At 33.9% G+C, this 5,570-nt stretch overlaps 1 long non-coding RNA gene across 1 annotated transcript; it reads right to left on the bottom strand.

The window, feature by feature from the left end:
• Positions 1 to 3,702: 3,702 nt before the first annotated feature.
• Positions 3,703 to 5,430, bottom strand: LOC114740263 (uncharacterized). Its single transcript, XR_003739675.1, has 3 exons — positions 5,340 to 5,430; positions 3,923 to 4,541; positions 3,703 to 3,837 (listed from the first exon to the last, which is right to left on the bottom strand). It is a non-coding gene; the product is annotated as an uncharacterized LOC114740263 (long non-coding RNA).
• Between the last annotated feature and the right edge of the window lie 140 nt (positions 5,431 to 5,570).

Genomic DNA, 5,570 nt, shown 5'->3' with positions numbered 1-5,570 from the left:
TATTATACAATTTCCCCCATTTTTATTTAGGCTCTAAATAATTTTAAATACATTTTCTTTTTTTCTTTTTTTCCTAAGTCAGAAAATTTGAGATGTTATAGAAATGACATACTTTGAAGACAGTAATAATGAGCTCAAGTAATAAGTGACATGAGCAGAGGAGATGAAAATGAACAAAGTTTGGCTTTATGGGTTATGACTTGTATTGTTGAGCTTTGCTCACTCTGTCTTCTCTTTCTCTTCTTCCAACATGTTAAAAGATGATTCAACAGCATGGCATTATCTTCCGATCTGAAATGCTCAAGTTTTGGCAAATGTTATTAGCTATCCTGTGGAGATCTGGCGTCAAGCCATGCTTGTTTTCACAGAACTGATATCAGTTTGGATATCAGGGGGACGTGAATATGAAAGATTTGCTAATACTTGGAATGGCATCCTTTGGCCTTTTTCTCACAATTTATTGTTATCCATAAGTTCAATTGTTATCTTTAATTGTGTATATGTAATTAACTTTATGTTCACCTCTTCTTGTCCACCCACTTCTCATAAGCCCATTTAATAAGCATATGGCCCATCAGCCCCCTTCTCATGGTCCAAGTCCTAATTATTGCTAGCTAATCCCATTCATTGCATATGATAATACAAAAGCCTACAACATGTGCTTCCCTATTGTAAAACTCATCCTCCTTATATTCCCCGAATGTAAGATTTGATGTTTAGTTCTACAATAGATGTTGATGATGATTGTTGTGACAATATTAAGCACAGGTTGTGAGTGTGACAAACCTGAAACTGCAATTAGTAGGAAGTAGGTACTCACAATGTCCTTGATGTTAAAATTCAAACAGAGAGAGAGAGTATTATATTTAAGGAGGGAGGAAATGTATCAAATTTTCCTCCACATCCTTTTTGTTAGACACCCATGATCCCCCCCGCCCCGCTCTATTAATTTGGAACTTTGGTTAAATCTAAGCCTTATTCCTTGTCTTTATTTCACACTCTCATATCATACAGTTCACACACACACACACACATTCCGTTTCATTTTTTTCCTGTAAGTCTGCATCAACTGGACAAACATAACATAAACTTGAGATGAGAAACAATTTCAACCTGTAAGTATTGAAACCTATTTATTCGGGGGCTTCTGATCACCATTCCTTTCTAATACATGGGTTTCATACATAGCAGAATATATTGAGGGCGAGCGAAAAGATGTTTAGTTTTAGTTCTTTAGTCTAATATTTGACCAACCCTGGGATCCTTTATAAATGGATATCTTGAGGGTCATAATTGGATATAATCATTTAATATGCTGTTATGAAGCTAATTTTCTAAGATATACCAACATTTACATGTATAATTTTGGCCATATTTTTTTTGATTTGTAATTAGAATTACATACAAATTTTATATCAAATAAAGAATGACAATACCATTCAAACATAAAGATAATTCATTAATAAGAAACAAAATACACTGAACAACAGCGACATATATCCTACATCTTAAATAAACTGAACATGAGTCATTGGGAACTAAATGCAGAACATCTAAACAACTACCTCCGAACCATAACACAACAGAAATGGTTGCTCTATCAGCTTTATATTCAATAATTTTTGGGCAGACTCCTGATACATATACAAATCATTCATATTTGATCCATAGCTCTATCAGCAATAGAGATAATCAAAGTCAATCCTATCATGCTGAAAAGAATCATTATGTAATAGACTCATGTATTATTCCTATTCTATGTGACTTAAGAAATATCAATACTAAATTATATTTATGATCCTTTTCATAGGCTTATGTACTTGTGTCATGTGTAATTTTTTGACTTATACCCATTAATAAGTACTAAATGGTATTCATGTGGTAACAATACCACTCAAGGAGCTTATGAAGTTTCATATAAGATGCATTCATCAGCCCCGAAAAATCCCAGTGTATCTCTGCATGCAAGCAAAAGGAGTCAACTTGATTATATCAACACATTTATATTCATATGGAATCATAATTTACAGTGAACCTGTGCAAGGGAATTAAATGCGTATATTGAAGCATAATGGGCTGACACGGCGAAACATGTGTATATGGGGATACTGCAATTGCTACATTTTCAACTAACATCTTTTTGACACTTGCTAACAATAAGCTTGGGGGAAACATAAAAACTGCGTAGTGATCACTGTTAACACATGATTCGTTCGGTCGTCCAAGTTTTTATATAGCTGTATTGACAACGACTGATCCAACTTCAACACTGTCAAAGTGGAGAATCAAAACGTATTAGCAATATGATTCAGCATATTTTCCTCTTCTATGTATCTGCAACTCCAATGTTCAAAAGCTGATGCATGATTAATTAAGAATAGAGAGAATAGGAAGAGTAACCTCATAATATGTTATATTATAAGTCATTAATAATGTATCCAAAAACAAAGCAGTTAGCATTGTCGACTTTAACTGCAAAAGAGAAAAAGAAAAACCTTCCTGAATTTTGACTATGGACAACAGATGAGATATTTCAGCGTGATGAGTTCAGGAACAAAAGAAAGACCAAATATGAAGGGATAAATAACGTTTGAATGTTATGTATTTAGATAAGAGAGTTTAAATGCCCCCACTTTTAGTAGAAGATATACAGCATGTTCATTACTATGATAAAGTAAGAGAACACTAATCACATGCATATGGAAACACATCAGAAACAAACCATAACAACATATATTAAAAGGTGAGCATAAAAAGTGTATAGTTTACTATTCCCTTCTAAGCTCTGCAGAAATAATGATGAGAAAATTTACCAAAAAGAAAAAATACTTTTACGTGAATTTAGATAATATGTGACCTTAACCATGTTTCAACGGTAGAAAGCAATATAATATGAACCTAAATGGAAGAGAAGTATGTCCCTGCATCGTCCAGGCTCATACATTAACAGATTATCCATATAAAACAATAGTTTATTGTACCATCTATGCAGGTTCAACTCCTGGCTATTATAATTTAGTCAATGGGATTTGATTTTCAGAACGGATTTAATCATTATTTTAATTTATTAAGAGACAAATAAACCCAAAAACCCTCATTAAACCATGAGAGGTATTGAAAGGACTGAGTTTTATAAGTGGATATTCGAAAAAATTTACATGAAAATGTCCCTTCTCGAAATGGACATCTTTTAATCTTCCAACTGTTCGTACAAGTAAACAGAGCGATAAAAAATTTACACAATGTAAAAGTAAATATTTAACGAATTACAGGAAAATGTCCATTGTCAAAATTCTCAAAAGGAAGTATTGCATTTAGAGGTGAGTACACTTCATCCAATCATGGTGCCCGCACCCTGCATCTTCATTCTTCAATATGAGAAAAAGATGCTGACAAGATCTATATTGCTCCAGTTAACAATACTTTTATGACAGGGATTGCATTTAAGCATTTAAAGGAATATATCTTACAGCAACCATCATATCACCTCAACCACTTGCAGAAGCATTGTGATTAATATAACAATTGAGGTAAATGGAAATTGCAGAATCCTTATGAAGATAAGTTCATATAATAGTATAACATCAAAGTTTATAAACCAAGCAAAGGGGAAACATGGGCTACGTAAAAAAAAAATAAAAAAAATTAAGGATAAGTCCCAAATTAAGCAAACAACTTGAAGTTCATGCAACAAAATACCAAAGCGTCCATGACATATGAATGAGCATACTGAATAACGACACACTTTTGTTGTCCCTGTTAGGAACAGCCTGTAATCCTCGCAATGTAGACTCCCCACACTCACCATGCAGCATACAGGTGACTTTTCTCATGTTTCTGAGATGGTTAGAGAGAACAGGAATTGGATTATCATGCAACACTGAAAATGTATCAAAAATGAAGAACACATAAGGAATACTACCTTCCATACTTAGGTCACCTCCTTGCAGTACACATCCCTCACTTTGTTAACCTTCAAGGCAGAAACCCACATGCCTGGCACAAAAGAAGAAGTCAAAAACAAATAATATACACTTCAACATGTTTGACGCATGCAGATTAAAGGAAAAATAAAGTCAAATAGATTTTCCATTTAACACTATAGCAGAGCTGCCTCAAGCAAATAAGGTGAAAACAGAGACAGAACACATGCTTTTTGTTCTCTTCTTTCATTGATAAGCTGCAAAAGAAAGGTGGGAAAAAAAAAAATCCAAGAACAATAAAGAAAAGTGAAATCAGCGGAAGGAAATAAAAATGGAGCAAGAAGGGGAAAAAACCAGAAACGAAAGGAAGAATGAAGGAAGATTACAAACATTAGAATACGCATCTCTCCTTGATGTGATAGTAGAAGGTTGAACGAACCACCCACCACCTTGCATTTAATGGTTGAACTTAACTCAAAAACAGAATATAACAAAATGGTGTGCAAGGAAAAACGCATGCCACATTAATTAAATTTGGAAACGTCTACCACTTCATCTTCTTCTCCATCGCCTCCGACTAGAGTGAACGAATTGTCATGAGAACCTCCCAATCTTCCACTGAAAGTAAATGCAACATTCTTTGTGTGAATAAAGGGATAATGGTTTCGGCAGGAACTGAGCAGGATTTTGAATTTTAAATGCTCACTCATCGCTGAATACATTTAATGACATGGAGCCAGCTAAAACGCAGCCTAACATGCCAATATTTTATTCCATACAATTTATAAGCAGCTTGTGAATAGTGTTTTGTGAGGAGAGCCATGAATAAGGCACATGATGAGCTTGGCTCGGTGGAACAGTAGGTTTATTTTTATTGATTGCAAAACCAAGCATGAAACTGATATTTGTAAACAAAAGTGATCCTCATTATAGATAAAGCAAACACTACTTTGTTCCTTAATGTTAGTCACCTCTTAGGAGGATATTTTTGGTTGGTTCTAAATATTAGTCACTTTGCAAGATGTCTCACATCAATTATTTTCCTTCCACAGATGCCAGTGGCTGGTTCTGCAATTAAGAAGTGTTGACTTGACTAGGTTGTTCTATTTCATGAGTTTTATGAGGAGATAAGGCGTTGAGAAATATGCCTTATCCAAGGAAATACTACCCAATCTTTGAGATTTATTGTACCTGATAAGGGCAATGTTGGAAGCTTCTAGAACTTTTTGACAATTTTAGGGATGCAACCAACTTTTGACTCTTTCTTAATGTGTGTAAGATAATTAAAAGTGACTTATATTAAAGATTTGAGGGAGTGAGAAATTTTCAGACTACAAAATCTCTGTATATCAAATCAAAATCATTCAAAAGTAGAAAAAAAATTAAAAAATAAAGCAATTAGAGTATATTGCTTACCCTCATAAAGTGGAATCACCTAACAACCACATCCATGACTATCTGGAATTTGCTTAGCCCCAGGTCCATTGACATATCATTAATCTTGCATAAAAAACACAACAATCAATACACTAAACACCAATTTAGGTAATGTATCAAAAACACAACATTCAATATAAAGTACTCCTCCGGTCCTTAAGGTAGGACTTAATTTAAGAGTTGATGTTGGTCCTATATATAAGACCTATT

This window comes from Neltuma alba, unplaced genomic scaffold, assembly GCF_004799145.2.
Source record: "Neltuma alba isolate B1F8T4 unplaced genomic scaffold, ASM479914v2 tig00003087_pilon, whole genome shotgun sequence".
Lineage (NCBI taxonomy): Eukaryota > Viridiplantae > Streptophyta > Magnoliopsida > Fabales > Fabaceae > Neltuma > Neltuma alba.
Note: the sequence above shows the minus strand (reverse complement) of the source record. Positions and strands in the feature narration are given on the sequence as shown.